This window comes from Manis pentadactyla, chromosome 9 (genome assembly GCF_030020395.1).
Source record: "Manis pentadactyla isolate mManPen7 chromosome 9, mManPen7.hap1, whole genome shotgun sequence".
NCBI classification, from domain to species: Eukaryota; Metazoa; Chordata; class Mammalia; order Pholidota; family Manidae; genus Manis; species Manis pentadactyla.
In genome coordinates, this window is record NC_080027.1 from 62756892 (window position 1) to 62779162 (window position 22271).

Here is a 22271-nt window from a genome sequence, read left to right on the forward strand (position 1 = left end):
AAGAGATAGACAAAGAATATAGAATATGATACCTAATATATAAGGAATGGAGGAATAAGAAAAAGGAGGAGAAAAAAAAAGAAACTTTAGATTGTGTTTGTAAAGGCATATTAAGTGAGTTAACTTTGACTCTTACATAGTCAGGAAATTAAATTGAAACTTTGGTAACCATGAATATAAGGCCTGCAATGGCAATAAGTATATATCTTTCAATAATCACCATAAATGTAAATGGACTGAATGCACCAATCAAAAGACACAGAATAATAGATTGGATAAAAAAGCAAGACCCATCTATATGCTGCTTGCAGGAGACTCATCTTGAACCCAAAGAAATGCACAGACTAAAAGTCAAGGGATGGAAAAAAGATATTTCATGCAAACAACAGGGAGAAAAAAGCAGGTGTTGCAGTACTAGTATCACACAAAATAGACTTCAAAACAAAGAAAGTAACAAGAGATAAAGAAGGACATTACATAATGATAAAGGGCTCAGTCCAACAAGAGGATATGTGATGCATTCATTTAGGAGACTTCAACACACCACTCACTCCAAAGGATAGATCCACCAGACAGAAAATGTGTAAGGACACAGAGGCACGGAACAACATACTAGAACAGATGGATCTAACAGACATCTATAGAACTCTACATCCAAAAGCAACAGGATACACATTCTTCTCAAGTGCACATGGAACATTCTCCAGAATAGACCATATACTAGACCACAAAAAGAGCCTCAGTAAATTACAAATGATTGAAATTCTACCAACCAACTTTTCAGACCACAAAGGTATAAAACTAGAAATAAATTCTACAAAGAAAGCAAAAAGGCTCACAAACACATGGAGGCTTAACAACATGCTCTTAATAATCAATGGATCAATGACCAAATTAAAATAGAGATCAAGCAATATATGGAAACAAATGACAACAACAACCAAAGCCCCAACTTCTGTGGGATGCAGCGAAAGCGGTCTTAAGAGGAAAGTATATAGCAATCCAGGCATATTTAAAGAAGGAAGAACAGTCCCAAATGAATAGTCTAATGTTACAATTATTGAAATTGGAAAAGAAGAACAAATGAGGCCTAAAGTCAGAGGAAGGAAGGACATTATAAAGATCAGAGAAGAAATAAATAAAATTGAGAAGAATAAAACAATAGAAAAAATCAATGAAACCAAGAGCTGGTTTATGAGAAAATAAACAAAATAGATAAGCCTCTAGCCAGACTTATTAAGAGAAAAAGAGAATTAACACACATCAACAGAATCAGAAACATGAAAGGAAAAATCACGACGGACCCCACAGAAATACAAAGAATTATTAGAGAGTACTATGAAAACCTATATGCTAACAAGCTGGAAAACCTAGGAGAAATGGACAACTTCCTAGAAAAATACAACCTTCCAAGACTGACCAAGGAAGAAATAGACCAATTACCAGCAATGAAATTGAAGCAGTAATCAAAAAACTACCCAAGAACAAAACCCCTGGACCAGATGGACATACCTCGGAATTTTATCAGACATACAGAGAAGACATAATACCCATTATTGTCCTCAAAGTTTTCAAAAAAATAGAAGAGGAGGGAATACTCCCAAACTCATTCTATGAAGCCAACATCACCCTAATACTAAAACCAGGCGAAGACCCCACCAAAAAAAAAAATTACAGACCAATATCCTTGATGAATGTAGAATCAAAAATACTAAACAAAATTTTAGCAAACCGAATTCAAAAATACATCAAAAGGATCATACAACATGACCAAGTGGGATTCATCCCAGGGATGCAAGGATGGTACAACATTCGAAAATGCATCAACAAAAATCCATCCACATCAACAAAAAGGACAAAAAACATATGACCATCTCCATAGATGCTGAAAAAGCATTCGACAAAATTCAACATCCATTCATGATAAAAACTCTCAAGAAAATGGGTATAGAGGGCAAGTATGTCAACATAATAAAGGTCAGATATGATAAACCCACAGCCAACATCAAAACAAACAGTGAGAAGCTGAAAGCTTTTCCTTTAAGATCGGGAACAAGACAGGGATGCCCACTCTCCCCACTGTTATTCAACATATTACTGGAGGTCCTAGTCATGGCATAAGACAACACAAAGAAATAAAAGGCATCCAGATAGGTAAGGAAGAAGTTGAATTATCACTTTTTGCAGAAGACATGATATTGTACAAAAAAAAACCCTAAACAATCCACCCAAAAACTATTTGCACTAATAACTGAATTCAGCGAAGTTGTATGAAACAAAATTAATACACAGAAATCTGTTGCATCATATATACTAACAATGAATTAGCAGAAAGAGATATCAGGAAAACAACTCAATTACAATTGCATCAAAAAGAATAAAATACCTAGGAATAAACCTAACCAAGGAGGTTGAAGACCTATTCAATGAAAACCACAAGACACTCATGAGAGAAATTAAAAAAGACACCAATAAATGGAAATACATCCCATTCTCATGGATAGTAAGAATTAATATTGTCAAAATGGCCATCATGCCTAAAGCAATCTACAGATTCAATGCAATCCTTATCAAAATACCAACAGCATCCTTCAAAGAACTAGAAGAAATAGTTCTAAAATTCACATGGAATGAAAAAAGACACTGAATAGCCAAAGCAATCATTAGAAGGAAGAATAAAGCTGGCAGGGTTACGCTCCCTGACTTCAATCTCTACTACAAAGCCACAGTAATCAAAACAATTTGGTACTGGCACAAGAACAGACCCATAGTTCAATGGAACAAAATAGAGAGCCCAGATATAAACCCACACATACATGGCCAATTAATATATGATAAAGGAGCCATGGACATACAATGGGGAAATGACAGCCTCTTCAACAACTGGTGTTGGCAAATCAGGACAACTGCATGTAAGACAGTGAAACTGGATTATTGTTTAACCCCATACACAAAAGTAAACTCAAAATGGATCAAAGACCTGAAGGTAATTCATGAAACCATAAAACTCATAGATGAAAATATTGGCAAAAATCTCTTGAATATAAATATGAGCAATTTTTTATTGAACACATCTCCTTGGGCAAGGGAAACAAAAGAATAAAATGAACAAATGGGACTATATCAAACTAAAAATCTTCTGTACAGCAAAGAACACCATCATTAGAACAAAAAGGCATCCTATTGTATGGGAGAACATATTTTTAAATGAATATATCCAATATGGGGCTAACATCCAAAAATATACAAAGAGCTCACATGCCTTGACATCCAAAAAACAAATAATCCAATTAAAAACTCATCAGAGGATCTGAACAAACACTTCTCCAAAGAAGAAATTCAGATGGCCAATAGACACATGAAAAGATGCTGTACATCACTAATTATCAGAGAAATGAAAATTAAAATCACAATGAGATATCAGCTCACACCAGTTAGGATGGCCAACATCCAAAGGACAAGGAACAACAGATGCTGGCGAGGATGCAGAGAAAGGGTAACTCTCCTACCCTAGGTGGGAATGTAAATAAGTTCAACCATTGTTGAAAGCAATATGGAGGTTCATTAAAAAACAAGAAATAGAAATACTAGTTGACCCAGGAATTCCACCTCTAGAAATTTACCAAAGAAAACAAGATCCATAATTCAAAAAGACATATGCACCCCTATGTTTATCGCAGCATTATTTACAATAGCCAAGACATAGAAGCAACCTAAGTGTCCATAAGTAGATGAATGGATAAAGAAGACGTGGCACATATACACAATGGAATATTATTCAGCATAAAAAACAAATCCTACCATTTGCAACAACTATGCTAGAGAGTATTATGCTCAGTGAAATAAGCCCGGTGAAGAAAGAGAATTACAGAATGATTTCTCTCATTTGTGGAGTATTAACAGCAAAGCAAAAATGAGGGAACAAAACATCAGTAGACTCACAGAATCCAAGAAGAGACCAATGATTTCTGAACAGAAGGGATTGGGGATAGGATAGTGGATGGGGAGGGAGGCAGAAGGTGAATAAGGTGCAATATAATTAGCACACACAATATGGTTAGATCAGTGGACAGCAGTAAAGCACAGAGAAGAAAAGTAATGACTCTATATAGTATCTCACTATGCTGATGGACAGTGACTGAAATGGGGTGTGGGGAGGGACTTGATAATATGGGTGAATGTTGCTCATATGCAACCTTCATAAGATTGTATATCAATGATACCTTCCTTAATTTTAAAAAAATCTAATAGTTTTTCTAGTTAAGTAACAATAAGTAAACCTAACACCAGAGGTTAAGTTCATTTATTTTAACAGCATCATTGAAATATAATTAACGTATAAAGAACTGCACATATTTAATATGCACAATGATGAATCTGGACATACACAAACACCCATCATATCATCACCACCATCAACAGAGCCTAAATTCTTAATTTTATGCCTTATTGCTTTTTGAAACTGAATTGCTAATCAGGCAAGAGATGTTGCAGGCTTGGTCTACAGAAGTCAGGATTGAGATGTAGGATAGAATATTATGTTAAATTTTACTTAAACATCAAAAAGAATGGAATATAAGACATTTCAGCAAATAAGTTCAGTGTTGCAAACCTAGCTGTAAAATTGTTAATAAGTCTGTTAAGTGAGTTCTTCAACAATATCTTTGTATAAAGAACCCACTTTAAATAACAATTATGTGTAAAAGTAATGTACAAAACAAAAAAAGTAAGAGTTTAGTAAAATGATGAAATCGGTTCAATTTTTAAATGCCTGGACACCAGAATAAATATTTTTTCAGTTTCACATGACTACAAAGTATGAAACAATTTCCAGCAAACAGGGCATCATGGCATCCTTGACCACAAGGGAAAGCAGTGTTTAAAGTAATTGAAAAAATCAATATAAAATCATGTTTAAAAACATATATAAGAAGTAATATCAGCAGGCAGCATTTGTGGAAATTAGAAAACACTGTATGAGTCTTTCTTTACTTTCTCACAGCTTACTTATTTTAAAAATCACTTCTTGCAAGCTTTATAAGGTAGCAAAGGTAAAAATCCAAGTCTTCACATGGTGTCAATGAGTATTCAAGGGAGTTTTCCATTTAGATGTTACATAATCATGGCTGGCACCTTGTTTACTGTTGAAATCAATACTCTGAGTAATATAAGAAACAAAAACTCAGGATCATAAGCATTTAGAGGATCCTACAGAAGGGCAGTTTCATGATGTCCAGCTAAAAATCTGCAGCAAGTATTCACTTTTGTTTTTTCTTCATTCTATAGAGATTATTTACTCTCAAGGAGTTCTTCTCTACCTTGATTATTCTCTCTATCTTGCACAAGATTTTGTAGCAGCATGTGTCAGATTGCTAGGTAATAGCTGTGGTTCTCTTTGCTCTTCACTTTGATTCAAAATTTAATAAATATAGTTAAATATTGCCTTTGTAATTTTCCTCTTGAATTCAGTCATTTTCTAAGAGTCACCCTCAAGTACAAAACAGCTAGTATTCCCCTCAATATGAGGGCTGTGACCTACTTAGTATTGATAACTATGACAAAAATGGAAAAGGTTTACAGCCCTAGTTTTCAAACTTCAATGTGAATTAGAATACCTGAAGAGCTTGAGGTGTATTCACTAAAGTTCTTCCAAAACTCTGTCTGTATTCTCTGTTTTCTTGACTCATTCCTGGCATTGCTTGGGTTGGTGAGTTCATCTGATACACCAATGCTAAAATGAAATTAGAGGTACAAGAAAGGAATTGGAGAGAATCTCTGGTAAAGGTGAAGGGGAAGGACTCAGAACGAGTGGGGAAAGCATTCAGACCAAGAGGTAAGTGTGACCACAGAGGGGGAGAGGGGGAATGAAAGAATATTTGATAGAAAGTCTCAGACTGCAGCAGTTGTAAGAATTATTTGGCAAGACTAATGCAATGGACCCAAGTTTCCTATTAAAGTAACCCAGAATCCTTCAGGGATACACCCCATTTAATAAACCCACTCTACCCAGTCATTGGCTAGGGACAGCCTTTGTGCAAAATAGGAGCACATCCGAAGGGCTACAGTTGAGAAAGATTTTCTTGCACTAGGAACATGAAAAGTCCTGCTAAGTATATTCCTGTGTAAACTCCAAGAATAGACAAGAATTATGGGGAGTAATTTTGATAATCAGACATTATATCTAGGACTTTAGCAATAAGCAAAATGACTCTTCTCAGCAACATGGTGAGGTGAAGGAAAAATGAGATGTAGCAACTGAGACAAGGATGAGAAATAAATGAAGCCGAAAATCAATGAAACCTATGACCTATAGGCAATACAGTTACTCAATAGTCCTCAACAGATGATCAGGGTCTGGTATGGTTGAAAACAAAGAGAATATTAGAGTAAAAGTGGAGTCCGTCTCCAGTAGCAGCAGCACAATTACCAGGTCCAGTAGAAGGGCAAATACTAAGGCCTCTGACCTGATTACTAGAATGGAGATAAGGGACCAATGCCCCATTATGTAGTAAATCTTATTAATAACCAAATGGAACAGCATACAACTGGCATAGCTAATAGCAGAGATGGAAAACCTTTATATGCATATATTGGCATCTTACAATGTGACTTCACTGGAAGTAAGTTCATTGTGAACACTGAGAACATCCATTCTACAATTAATAATAAAAGTCCTAAAACTGGAAGAGAGTATCACAGAAAGAAAACAACAAGGTAAGTACAAATTATATTCAAAGAAGAGATGAAACATCCACCAGAAACTGTTCCTTTAGTCACACAGTTCAAGAAGTCTCATCAATTGGTTTGTTTTTGTGAATGAGATTTCAAAGGTGTCTTCAAAACAAATGGTCTATCTCCTGCTAGTCATGACATATAAATATGGATAGTAAATGATGCAATGTTTACACTATGGAATGTGGGTACAACCAGTCTGCACTGTTTTTTCCAAAGTCTAAGGGACGGAACCTCTGCCTTATGGGTTTACTTTTGTAAGGTTATACACAAGCCACTCATTTTTTTTTAAATGTAATTTTATTGAGAGATATGCACAATATGCATTCAACTAAACCCCTACCACAAAGTTTCTAAAGCCTGAAAGAAAACAATAAAAGTGTTGCTTGTAAAATTTAATTTTAATTTTAATGGTTAGTTTTGAGTGTAATGCAGTATACACATACATATAGTTTCCTTAAGCTAATTAAACAGTCCAAGTCTATACAATTTCTAAATAATTTTTAGTTCTTTCTCTGTAGGATTCAGTAAAAATATTGCAACACCTGAGGAATGATTCTTCCATCACTTTTGATAATCCTTTTCTGTGGACCTAACATGCTCTGGCTCCACAGTTAATATTGTGTATTGTTAACCCTTCACATCTGAGTGGTTAATATTAATTGCTGAGAAAATTAAGTTTTATACCTCATGTTCTCTATATTTAGTATTTATATAAAAAATATATGAAAACAAAAAGAATATTATAGTAAAAGTGGAGTCCATCTCCAGTAGCAGCAGCACACAGTAGAAGAGCAATATGAAATCAATTTCTAAAGACTTTTTGTTTTAATCCAATATCCAAAAGATGCCTGGGGAAAGCTACTTGGAAATGTTTACATTGTGGTGTTACAGTGAAGGGTTACATTTTCCTTAATGTGCTTTCATTCTTCCTTGGAAAGTAACTTCACATTTTGTGCCTTTGTTACTGCCCACATTCCTCTTCTGCTCTGCCACAGGAAGTGAGGGTGCAAGGGGAGAGAGCATGGTATACATTACACTTGACTAATTTTTGCAACAGGGGTGACAACCACAGAGGATTTGAAATGATAGTTATTTCCCACTGGGCAGTCACAAACATTTTAAGGCACCGTTAAACATGTTTTGGACTGCTACTTGTGTTTTACTATTTATTTTTCAAGTTCTTTTTCCCTTAAGTACTGGTATTGACTGAATTTTTGTGTCCCCCTCCAAAAAAAATTCTTATGTTGAAAGCTAATCCCCAATGTGGTGGTATTTGGAAGTCAGACCTCTGGCAGGTGTTTTTATCCCAAGGATGAAGCTCTCATGAATGGGATTAGGCCTTCACAAAAGAGACGCTTTTGCCGAGTGAGTTCACAGTAAGGAGATGGGCCAGGAATGAACCAGGAAGCGGTCCTCATCAAACTGTTTGTCCTTTGACCTTGGAATTTTAAGATTCAAGAAGTGTGAGATATAAATTTATGTTGTTTGTAAGCCACCCAGTCTATGGTATATTTGTCAAAAAGACCAAGACAAGTACACTGAAACTACAATGAAGGGCAGTGGTATAGGAAACACTTTCAACATTATATTGTAATAATGTTTCTTTTTAAGGACTTTTTTTTTAGAGAAGTTTAGGTTTATACAAAGGTTGCTCAGAAATACTACATTTAAAAGAAACAGGATTTGGAGGAAGTCAGCCTATGTGTGCTTTTAGCATAAACTTCATAAGAAATTATAATGAGCACTAATTATCACTACAAATAAAACTACCTAAAAAATACCTAATAAAACTATGTACTGCAAATAAACTACCTAAAACCCTAACCTAGGTCAGAGTTTCTGGCACATGGAAATATTTAAGATTATGTTTTTTTCTTTTTTGACATTGAGGACATAGACCTACTTTAGAATTTTATGATTTTTGAAGCCAATAATAGAATACTGTGAGTAAATAATTTTCAGTAAAATCCACTGAAGCAGTATAATGTAGTCAGTGAAAGAATAACCATAAATTGGACACCACTTACCATTTTGGGAATGCCATCTCTCCTTAACTGAATAAAATGAACATTAGACAAGGCAATATATAATAAAATGTCAGATTGAATTGAGTTGAATATGACTGCTTAAGAAATTAATATGTATAATATTTGGTTAACAATAATACCACATTATTTCAAAGATGCATCACATATTCAGAGAGCTATATATTACATTAAAAGCACATTTGATAGGAACTTTTAGGGACACAAACAGCATTTTAATGAAAAAATGATGTAGAACATCTATACAAATTTACAATATCAAAGAAACTAAAAGCCTTCATTTGCATATAGTATACAAATATACTTAAATCTTACCACTTATTTGCATATAGTTTGCTAAAGACATACATCGGACAAATTCATAACCAGTCAATTTATTTATTCTTTCATCTTTATTAAAGTATAATTGATGAATAAAATTGTAATATACTTAAAGTGTACAATATGATTCATATATGTATACATAGTGAAAGGATGTCACAATCAAGTTGATTAACACATCCATCACCTCCCATAGTTACTTTTTCTGTGTGTGTGTGTGAGGATGTTTAAGATCTAATCTCTTAGAAAATTTTAATTATACAGTATTATCAACTATATTTATATATACCTTGTTATATACCTTACTGTAACTTAGATCCTCATAGGAAAATTTGTACCTTTGACAAACTCTCACTATTTCCTCTACCCTGACCCCTGACTCCTTAACAATTCTCTTGTTGCTATTAGTTCAACTTCTTTTTTACTAGATATGATACTATGCAGTGTTTGTCTTTCTCTCGCTTATTTCACCTAGCATAATCCCCTACAAGTTCACTCATGTCATCACGAATGGTAGGATTTCCTTCTCTTTTAAGGTAAAATCATATTCCATTGTGTGTGTGTGTGTGTACGTGTGTGTGTGTGTACACCACATTTCTTTATCCATTCAACCATTGATGGACTTTTAGGTTTGTTTTCTTATTTTACTATTGTGAGTAATACTGCAATGAACATTGGCATACAGATAATCTCTTTGAGATAGTGATTTTGTTTCCTTTGGATATATGCCCCAAAATGGAAATGTTGAATCATATGTTTGTTCAGTTTTTAATTTCTTGAGGAATTTCTATAGTGTATTCCATAGTGGTTGTACCAGTTTACATTCTCACCAACAGTGTACAAGAATTCTCTTTTTTCTACATCTTTGTCAGCAGTTATCTCTTGTCTTTCTGATGCTGTACATCCTAAAAGTTGTGAAGGGAAATCTCATTGTGGTTTTGATTTGCATTTCCCTGATGATTATTGCTGATGAGTATCTTTTCATGAACTCATGGACATTATGAACATGTACTTTTTTTTTTAAGTATACTTCATATACAACCTTGTGTTAGTTTCAGACCATTTTCACCTGCATGTTTACTTTAGAAAAATGTGTATTTGATTCCTCTTCCCAATTTTTCATTGGATTATTTGTTTTCTTTGTGAATGAGGTGTATATGAGTCCTTGCATATTTTGGATACTAATGCCTTTTCAGATATGTGGTTTGCAAATATTTTCTCCCATTTCATAGACTGTCTTCATTTTGTAGATGGATTCCTTTACTGTGCAAAAGCTTTTTAGTTTGATGTAGTCTCACTTGAATTTTTTTTTTCATTTTGCTTTTAGTGTCTAATCCAAAAAAATCATTGCCAAGACCAATGTCAAGGATTTTACCTCCTATTTTCATCTAGGAGTTTCTTGGGTTTAGGTATTACATTCAAGTCTTTAATCCATTTTGAGTTATTGTGTATGGTGTAAAATGATGGTTCAATTTCATTCTCTTGCATGTGGCTATCTAGTTTTCCTCGCACCATTCACTGAAGAAACAATCATTTCCTCAATGTGTATTCTTGGCAAATTTATTGAAAATTTATTTTATATGTGTAGGCAAAAGCAGTCAATTTATAAACAACCTTGTAATTGTTTGAACTTGCCCCCAAAATATGCCTTTTATTTGCCCACATACATAAAATTTGAAATTGTCAGTTGTATTATTTGTCTCAATGAGTGAAAATAAACATATAAAGTATTTATTTTTAACTATTTGCTGCATTGTATCCCCCTTAACAACTTATAGATATTACTATAAATTAATCTATACATCTCTAATTCATTATTATTAATGGCAAAAATATTGCATGAGTTGGATGGACATTAATTTATTCAGTTATTTTTCTATTAATGCACCTACGCTTTCTATCTTTTTTCCATGTTGTAAACTTTCAATCCTGAATCTGACTAAGTTTATCTGTACTCCATCACTGATCCACAAATACTATACTGGACACAGAGTCCTATGGGTTTTTCCTCTACCTACCTCTCTGCCTGATTGCTTCCAATACCATTCCCATACACTCTGAGTTACACATATACACACAGTCTCTTGGGAATAATGAGAATAATCATGACTGCAAACAGTTATATAACCTTATTACATGATTGGTACTTTTCTAAGGTTGTACATACATTTCATTGTAATCTCTTTACATATCTTAACTCACAACAGGTCACTATTATTTCTGTTTTAATGTGGATGATATTACAGCACATAGAGATTCAGTAGCTTCGCCAACCACCTAGCATTAGCAAGTAAAGAAGGCAGGATGTTCAGCCTTCCAGTTAACGAAGTTAAGAAAAAAATCAGTAATCAATAACAGACAATTCAAATATGATCCTTACATGGTTTGAGTTTTATTTCTAATTTCCTCTCTGCACACCTCTCTTCTAAGCAGTTCAAGAAACCTTCAATTGTCTGTTGCTGAGTAACAGACCTACAAAAATCTTAATGGCATATGCAGCATTATTTATTTCTCATAATTCTGTAAAATAACTGTGGTTATCTGAGTGGTTCTTCTGTTCCACATGACATCAGATGGAGTATTAATTCAGATGCAGCTAATGTACCAGCTAAACTGAAAAATCCAAGAGTTCTTCAATTTTAGTGTGAAGGGGACGGCCTTTGTCTTCCCCCATGTCTGAACGCAGAATGGGGAAGCACCAGCTTGAAAACAACTAGTGCAGGCCTTGGAAGTAATCTGCCCCCAAAAGCATCTCTTGTTCTCAAAAATGAGCCAAGACGCCTCACACTGAAACTAGGGAGGCCTTGGGGACGTGTGAAAACACCGCCTCTGCTTACTGGGCAGATTCTAAGAAATCAACAGAATGCTCTGGTCTGTTCCCCAAGAGTAGGGAAAGATAAGTATAGCATTTGGTTGAGATCTGAGAAAAGCAGTATAAAAACAAAGGAGCTGCGCCGCATCCGGACTGCTGCAGCCATTGTCTATTTGTCTTTGTTGTCTGTGTTTTTTGTTCATTCCCATTTCACGGAGCGAGCGGCTCACAACATAGTGCTCTTCCATACGGGTCTTTCCACATGGTGAGCTCGGCTTCTTCACAGCATATTCATCATAGAGAAGTTGGCCTTCTTATTGGGCAGTTAATTTCAAAAGGGAGAAAGTGAAAGCTGCCAGTAGTAGTAAAGAATGGGCTTGGACCATTACGTCACTTTTACAAATTATATTAGATAAAACATATCACAGTCAAACCCAGATTTCAGAAAAGGAATGGTAGACTATCATTTGATAAGAGGATCGGTGACTATTTGTAGGGAGGCAAATACTTGTTGGTGACCATTTTTAGGGACTCTAGCACAGACTCACACCAATGTTTTATTATACTATTGTGAATACTTATTTTCCTATTCTGTTGTGGCAGTGCTGGAAATAGAATGTGAAAAAGAAAGTAAGAGTAAAGAACTGAATTACAAGGAAGGCTATATAACCTAAATACAATCATTTTCATTTAGAATTTGGATTAGCTCTGAAAACCCCAATTTTTCTTTAGGCTATGCAGGGGCAGGGAAAAGCAGGCACCTTGAGGGAAGGGCCAGGGGCAAGGAAAAGGAATGCAGGTTTTGCAGGACTTCTAGTAAGTCAATAAAAATAAAAGGAAAACAACAACAAAAACCAAACAAATGAACAAACAAAAAAGGTTCTTGATGATTGCATTTAGTGTGCTAATAGAGAGGAAAGGAAGAGACAAAACTTGGAGGACTTTGAATGACAGGCTGGGGATGTAAACATGACATTGTCACCCCAAGCCAGGCCTAGGCTTACGCTTAAACTCACTAGAGACAATATAACCAAGGAAGAATTAAGAAGTTATTTCAGCTCACTCAGAGGAGTCCAAATATTGTCAAATGTTTATCTGTTTTTGAACATATATCTTCCTGGTTTTGAAATATGATGACAAATGGTTTGAATAAGCATATTCTTGGTAGTGTCAAACAAATTATTCCAGTGTACAATGTTTTAGAAATGTGTCACTCTTGGAAGAAGGATTTAAATAATCCTTTTTAGAATTATAAAGTGAAAGGGAAAATGAAAAATGTATGAAAAAATGTATCTTCCATTTAAGATAACATATTTGAAAAACTCCATCTACCAAATGGTGGTACAGTTAATTAATATAAATTTCTTACAGCCTAATTTCTACTCTGTGAACTCAGGATGCACCAATATATTCCCATTCGCCACACACACAGCCCATCCATGCCTGAAAAATAGCTGTGACACACATATCAACAAAATCAGAGAAAATGAAAGGAGAGGACTTAATTGAATTATTTGACCTGATTTTATGCTTTTTGTGATTGAAGTTATTGCCAGTGAATAAGGGGCAGCAGAAAAGGGAGAAGGAATTTGAAGATTTTGAAATGTGACTTGAATTGTCTATTTTTTAACAAGTACTTATTTAGCATATACTATATACCGGGTACTTTCCCAACCACTTGCAAATATTAGCTCATAACTCTTTTAAAAACCTTTTGCAGCAGGTACTATTATTATCCTTGCCTTACAAATGAGATACATGAAATTTATAATCTTGTTTAAAGTCACCTATGTAGTTAATGGCAGAACCAGGCAGACAATTTCTTTCCTATTGCTATGTGCATTGTCCAAGACTTCTCAATTTCTCTTTCAGAAGGCATCAAATACTCCACCATTCACGTATTCACCAAGGTTCTTAGGGATATAAAGTCAAACTGAAATCCAAGTCCCTGCCGTCTTTGAATTAGTATTTGTCTTGGAGTAGACAAGAAATAAATAAGACTAATGAATGAGAACATTTCAAAATGGGATAAATAAGCACCATGAAGGAAACAAACCAGATTTATTTGATGGGAAATAACAGGGAGTAGATTTTTTTCTTTCATTATTATTAGCTGGCTAGGAGAAGCCTTTGAGGAAGTAACATTTGAGTTGATTCCTAAATAATAATAAGGAGACAGCCACGTGATGTGTCAGTTAAGTGGTGTGAATGAGGTTGGTTTGTTCAAGGAACAGAAGAGAAGTTTAAGGAAGAGAGAGTTACAAAAGTGGGAAAAAGACTTTGGTGAGGCCTATAGGATTCAGTGGGAGAGTCAATATTTGATTACTAAAAACATCTTTAGGATAGTTTTTAAAGCAGGGAAGAAATACTACCAGAAGAGATATTACTGAATTATTCTACTTGCTTAGCAATGGGGGTCATCAAAATGAACGGCACTGCATTCAAACTCTTCTGGCTCTTCCTCTTCTACTTATGACAGCTTATTAGCAAGTAGAGAAGTATTTCTACATTTAATAGAAAATTATCTATATTTGTGTACAGGAAAAAATGGATTTCTTTGGCATATTTCCCTTTATTAAGGAGGTGGTACATATAGAGCTTTTGCTCCAGAGTGAGAAGAACTAACGCTCTTTATATCATATGCTTTCGGATTAAGAAAATAGATTTCTCACTTTCCTCAGTCTACTTCTACCATTTCCATTATAACAAATTTTATTTAGGAAAATAGATATATTTCTGAGCTTTGGGTTTTTTTTTTTTACACTTTATTTGTCTGAATTTCAACCAATATATACCAAAATATTCCTTCATCTTGGCAATAAAGCTATCATCCATTTTTGACTTTTTAAAATTCTACGTATTGATCTTCAAGCTGTATTTGAATTTCATGGTTTTATTGGGAAAAAAGAAAATACACTAATTAGTTCTTTAAAATTATTTATTTTATTAAGTTATTACTGATATACACTCTTATGAAGGTTTCACACGAAAAAACAATGTGGTTACTACTTTCACCTGTTATCATTTTCCCCCCATACCCCATTGCAGTCACTGCCCATCAGTGTAGTAAGATGCCACAGAGTCACTATTTGCCTTCTCTGTGCTACACTGTCTTCCTCCTGATACCCCCAGACCATGTGTGCCAATCATAATACCCCTGAATCCCTTTCTCCCTCCCACCCACATATCCTCCCCAACCCCTGCCCTTTGGTAAACAATAGATTCTTCTTGGAGTCTGTGAATCTGTTGTTGTTTTGTTCCTTCAGTTTTGCTTCACTGTTATACTCCACAAATGAGGGAAATCATTTCATGCTAGTCTTTCTCCACCTGGCTTACTTTCACTGAGCAAAATATCCTCCAGTTCCATCCATGTTGTTGCAAATTGTAGAATTTGTTTCTTTCTTTTGGCTGAGTGGTATTCAATTGTGTATATGTACCACATTTTCTTTATCCATTCATCTACTGATGGACACTTAGGTTGCTTCCATATCTTAGCTTTGTAAATGGTGAGGCAATAAACATAGGGGTGCCTGTGTCTTTTTGAATCTCAGAAATTATATTCTTTGAGTTCCTAGCAGTGGAATTCCCAGGTCAAATGGTATTTGTATTTTTAGGTTTTTGAGGAACTTCCATATTGCTTTCCACAAAGACTGAATAAGCTTACATTCCATCAGAAGTGTAGGAGGGTTCCCCTTTCTCCACATCCTCACCAGCATTTGTTGTTCTTAGTCTTTTCAATACTGGCCATCCTAACTGGTGTGAGGTGATCATTGTGATTTTTATTTGCAATTTCCTGGTAATTAGAGATGTGGGGCATCTTTTCATGTGCCTGTTGGCTATCTGAATTTCTTTGGAGAATTGTCTGTTCATATCCTCCACTCATTTTTAATTGGGTTATTTGCTTTTTGGGTATTGAGGCGTTTGAGTTCTTTATATATTTTGGATGTTAACCCCTTGTCAGATATGTCATTTACAAATATATTCTCCCATACTGTAGGATGTATTTTTGCTCTGTTGATGGTATCCTTTGCTGGACAGAAGTTTTTAAGTTTGATGTAGTCCTGTGTGTTCATTTTTGCTTTGTTTCCCTTGTCCAAGGAGATGCATTCAGAAAAAAGTTGCTCATGCTTATATTCAGGAGATTTTGCCTATGTTATCTTATAACAGTTTTATGGTTTCATGATTTACATTCAGTTCTTTGATCCATTCCAGGTTTACTTTTGTGTGTGGGGTCAGAAGATAGTCCAGTTTCTTGCTCTTGCATGTAGCTGTCCAGTTTTGCCAACACAAATTTTTGAAGAGACTGTTATTTCCCCATTGTATTTCATGGTTCCTTTATCATACATTAATTGATCATGTATACTTGGGTTTATATCTGGGCTCTCTAGTCTGTTCCATCGGTTTATGGGTCTGTTCTTGTGCAGGTACTAAATTGTCTTGATTACTGTGGCTTTGTAGTAGAGCTTGAAGACAGGGAGCATAATCCCCCCAGCTTTATTCTTCCTTCTCAGGATTGTTTTGGGTATTTGGGGTATTTGTGGTTCCATATGAATTTTAGAATTATTTTCTCTACTTTGTTGAAGAATGCTATTGGTATTTTGATAGGGATTGCATTGAATCTGTGGATTGCTTTAGTCAGGATGGCCATTTTGACATTAATTCTTTCTATCCATGTGCATGTGATGTGTTTCCATTTATTGGTGTCTTCTTTAATTTCTCTCATGAGGGTGTTGTAGTTTTCAGTGTATATATAGGTCTTTCACCTCCTTGGTTAGGTTTATACCTAGGTATTTTATTCTTCTTAATGCAACTGAATGGAATTGTTTTCCTGATTTCTCTTTCTGTTAGTTCATCATTAGTGCACAGGAGTGTAACAAATTTCTGTGTATTAATTATGTATCCTGCAATGTTTCTGAATTCAGATATAAGATAAAGTAATTTTGGAGTGGATTCTTTTGGGTTTTTTATGTATAATACCATGTCATCTGCAAACATTGACAGTTTAACTTCTTCCTTACCAATCTGGATGCCTTTTATTTCTTTGTGTTCTCTGATTGCCATGACAAGGACTTCCAGAACTATGTTGAATAAAAGTGGAGAGAGTGGGCATCCTTGTCTTCTTCCCGATCTTAAAGGAAAGGCTTGCAGGTTCTCTCTGTTAAGTATGATGTTTGCTGTGGGTTTGTCATATATGGCCATTATTATGTTGAGGTACTTGCCCTCTATACCCATTTTGTTGAGAGTTTTTATAATGAATGGATGTTGAATTTTATCAAATGCTTTTTTGGCAACTACGGAGATGATCATGTGGTTTTTGTCCCTCTTTTCTGTGGTGGATGATGCTGATGGATTTTCTAATATTGTACCATCCTTGCATCCCTGGAATAAATCCTACTTGATCATGATGGATGATCTTTTGGTGTATTTTTGAATTTGGTTTGCTAATATTTTATTGAGTATTTTTGTATCTATGTTCATCAGGGATATTGGCCTGTAATTTTCTTTTTTTGTGTTATCTTTGCCTGGTTTTGGTATGAGGGTGATGCTGGCCTCATAGGATGAGTTTGGAAGTGTTCCTTCCTCTTCTACTTTTCGGAAAATTTTAAGAGGATGGGTATTAAATCTTCACTAAATGTTTCATAAAATTCAGCGGTAAAACCATCTGGTTCATGAGTTTGGTTCTTAGGTAGTTTTTTGATTACCAATTCAATTTCCTTGCTAGTAATTCATCTTTTCAGATTTTATGTTTCTTTCTGGGTCAGCCTTGGAAGGTTGCATTTTTCTAGAAAGTTTTCCATTTCTTCTAGGTTATCCAGTTTTTACCATAAAATTTTTCATAGTAATCTCTCATAATTCATTGTGTTTCTGTGCTGTCTGTACTAATTTTTCCATTCTCATTTCTGATTCTGTTTTTGTGTGCAGACTCTACTATTATTTTCTTGACAAGTCTGACTAGGGGTTTATCTATTTTGTTTATTTTCTCAAAGAACCAGCTTGTGCTTTCATTGATTCTATTGTTTTATTTTTCTTGATTTTATTTATTTCTGCTCTAATCTTTAGTATGTCCTTCCTTCAATTGACTTTGGGCCTCATTTGTTGTTCTTTTTCTAGTTTCATTAACTGTGAGTTTAGCCTGTTCATATGTGATTGTTCTTCTTTCCTGAGGTAAGCCTGTATTGCAATGTACTTCATCTTAGCATGGCCTTCACTGTGTCCCACAGATTTTTGTGTCATTGAATTATTGTTGTCATTTGTCTCCATATATTGCTTGATCTCTGTTTTTATTTGGTCATTGATCCATTGGTTATATTGGAGCACGTTGTTAAGCCTCCATGTGTATGTCGGTTTTTTCATTTTCTTTGTGTAATTTATTTCTAGTTTTATACCCTTGTGGTCTGAAAAGGTGGTTGGTTCAATTTTAACCTTTTTGAATTTATTGAGTCTCTTTTTGTGGTCTAGCATATGGTCTATTCTAGAAAATGTTTCATGTGCACTTGAGAAGAAAGTGTATCCTGCTGCTTTTGGGTGGAGAGTTCTGTAGATGTCTGTCAGGTTCATCTGTTCTAATACGTTGTTCAATGCCTCTGTTTCCTTACTTATTTTCTGTTTGGTTGATCTGTACTTTGGGGAATTCAGCACCAGATTCTCCTAGGGTGAATTCTCCTAGAGTGAAAGCATTGCATTCTATTTCTACTTTTAATTTTGTTAGTATTTGTTCAATATATGTAGGTCCTCCTGTGTTGGATGCATACATAATTATAATGGTTGTATTCTCTTGTTGGACTGACAGCTGTATCATTATGTAATGTGCATCTTTGTCCCTTGTGACTTTGTTTTAAAGTCTATTTTGTCTGATACAAGTACTGCAACACCTGCTTTTTTCTGCCTATTAGTTGCATGAAATATCTTTTTCCATCCCTTAACTGTTAGTCTTTGTATGTCTTTGGGTTTAAAGTGAGTCTCTTGTAGGCAGAAATACAGTTCGATCTTGTTCTTTTCTCCATTCTGTGACTCTATGTCTTTTGATTGGTGTATTCAGACCATTTACATTTAGGGTGATTATTGATAGATGTGTACTTATTACCATAGCAGGCTTTAGATTCCTGATTACCAAAAGTTCAATAGTAACTTCCTTACTATTTAACAGTCTAACTTAACTCACTTACTACACTATTGCAAACAAAATGTAATCGTTCTTTTTTCTTTTTCCTCCTTTTTCTTCTTCCTCCATTTTTTATATATTAGGTATCATATCTGTACTTTTGCCTATCCAGTAATTAACTTTGGGGGTAGTTGATTTGATTTTGCATATGCTTAATAATTAATTGTTCTACTTTCTTTACTGTGGTTTTATTTTCTCTGGTGACTGCGATTTAGCCTTAGGAACACTTCCATGTGTAACAGTCCCTCCAAAATGCACTGTAGAGGTGGTTAGTGGGAGGAAAATTCTCTCAGCATTTGCTTATCTAAAAATTGTTTAATCCATCATTCAAATTTAAATGATAATCTTGCCAGATAGAGTATTCTTGCTTTGAGGTCCTTCTGCTCCATTGCATTAAATTTATCATGCCACTTTTTTCTGGCCTGTAAGGTTTCTGTTGAGAAGTCTGATGATAGTCTATTGAGTTTTACTTTTTAGGTGATCTTTTTTCTCTCTAGCTGAATTTAAAAGTCTGTCCTTAATCTTTGCCATTTTAATTATTATATATCGTGGTGTTGTCTTCCTTGGGTCCCTTGTGTTGGGAGATCTCTGTACCTCCGTGGCCTGAGAGACTTTCTCCTTTTCCAGATTGAGGAAGTTTTCAGCAATTACCTACTTAAAGACACTTTCTATCCCTTCTCCTCTCTCTTCTTCTTCTGGTATACCTATAATGCAAATATTGTTTCATTTGAATTGGTCACACAATTCTCTCAATATTCTTTCATTCTTAGAGATCCATTTTTTTCTCTCTGTGCCTCAGATTCTTTGTAATCATCTTCTCTAATTTCTATTCCATTTACCATCTCTTCAACTACACCTGATTTGCTTTTAAATCCCTCCATTGTGGGTTTCATTTCAGATATGGACTTTCTTAATGATTGAATCTCCATCGTAAATTCATCCCGAGTCTTGAATATTTTTCTGTACCTCTATGAGCATGTTTATGATTTTTATTTTGAACTCTTTCAGCAAGATTGGAAAGTTCAGTTTCATCTGGCTCTTTTTCTGGTGTTTGTGAGATTCTGGTTTGAACCAGGTTCCTCTGACATTTCATACTTGTAGGTGGCATGCTCTAGTGCCCAGAATTTCTAATTCCTGGGGGTGTTCATCCCCTGAAGTGATGTCTGGGTTCACAGGGGAGTGGCAGTTGTGCCTGGGGAGAGGAAAGTGCTGTTTCCTGCTTCCTGGCTGCAGTGCCAGTCTCCACTGTCAGAGCTAGTGGGCCGAGCATACATATGTAAGGCTCTGTGCTTCATGCCTTTAACTTCCATAGGTGGGGACTTCCTATGGCTCACCTGACACCGTGGTAGGGACTGCTGGTTTCCAAGCCAGTGCCAGCAGGCTCCGTTATAACAGCGGGGCCCTCGGAGCTGAGTAGCCAGTCAGGGAGATGGAGTGCCTGAAGCTCCTGAAAGTTCGTGATCTGCTGGGCAGAGCACACCCAGACAACCTTGTCCACCTATCCTTTCTTCTGCACAGCAAGCTCCATGTAAACCCCGCCTCTTCAGCTGCCCTCTCACTGCTAGGAAGCCTCTCAGACCACCTGCCTTTATTTTGTCCTAGAGCAGCCAGATGTGGATTCCTGTGCTCCACAAATGGCTGGAATCTCAGTCTCTCCAAGTAGTCCTCCTGTCTTAGCTTTCCAACCCCACTAATCTCCAGAGCACCATGCAATGTAGGTTTGTGCCCCCAAAGAATATCTCCAGGGCTGGCTATTCAGCAGTCCTAGGTTTCCACCCTAGTCCTGTGACATTTCTCTTCCTCCCACCAGTGATCTTGGGTGGGGCACGGGCATGGGTCCTGCCAGATCAAGGCTTTGGTACATTAACCTGTTTTGTGATGTCTGCTCTGTTCTCCAGGTGTATGTAGCCTTCTTTCCTGTTGCTCTTTTAGGATTATTTGTATTAACTATATTTTCAGATTATATGTGGTTTAGGGAAGAGTTCCCTCTCACCTCTCACATTGCCATCTTGGATCCTCTCTACCTCTCTTAGACTCTTCTCTTTTGATGGTTTTCTTTAGCATTTTGTTTGGATTCATTTCTCTTTGTTTTCTGTTTGTCAATCATAGGCTTTACGTTTGTGGTTGCTATAAGGTTCATAGATAGTTTCCTTAATATATTACAGTCTTTATTCAGGTGATTTTTGTCCAATTTTGAACACATTCTGGAAGTACTACTTTTTTATTTCTCTTCCTCCTCCACACTTTATGTATAAGATGCCAAAAATATCTATCTTTTGTGTATCCCTTGACTGATACTGTTTACAGCTGATTTTACTATTTGTTTTTTAAACTTCATAGTTTCTTTGTGAGTGATTAGTCTATCTTTACTGTAAGTTTTACTGATGAAAAAATTTAGACTTCAGAACATTTCCATTTAAACAAATTCCTTTAACATATCCTGTAAGTCCAGTTTAATGGTGGTTAATTCTTTTAATCTTCACTGTCCTGGGAAAGTTTTCATCTTTCCTACAATTCTGAATGATAACCTTACTGGGTTGAGAATTCTTGTTGTAGGTTATTCCCTTTAAAGACTTTAAATATTTCATGGCACTCCTTCCTGGCCTTTTAGGTTTCTGCTGAGAAATCTGCTTATAGCCTTATGGAGTTTCCTGTATAGTTAACTGTATGCCTTTTTCTTCCTACTTTTATGATTCTATCTTTGTTCTTTGCCATTTTAGTTACTATGTGCCTTGGTGTTGCCTTCCTAGGGGCTCTCTCAGCTTCCAGGACCTGGATATCTATTTCTTTTCCCAGGTTGGGAAGACTTCAACAATTATTTCCTCAAGTATGGTTTCTACCCCTTGTCTTTCTCTTCTCCTTCTGAGAACCTTATTGTGGAAATATGCACATGGAGTATCACACAGCTCAATTTGCATCTCCTCATTTTTAGAAATTCCTAATCTGTAGTTCTCTACCTTCTATCACACAGAAACCTTAATTTCTATCTGTTCTTTGGGAAATGTCATTGTTTCCTTCTTTATTGTATCTGGCCTAAGCACTGTAACACCAAAAATGGTGGGGTATTTATCCACCCCCACAATCCCTTTTAATTGTATTTAAAAAGTACAGGAAAAGTAAGGACAGAGCTCTGCATGTCTAGGTTCTCTCCACATATTTACAATATGGAAAATCACTTCTGATGGAGAAGGGAAAT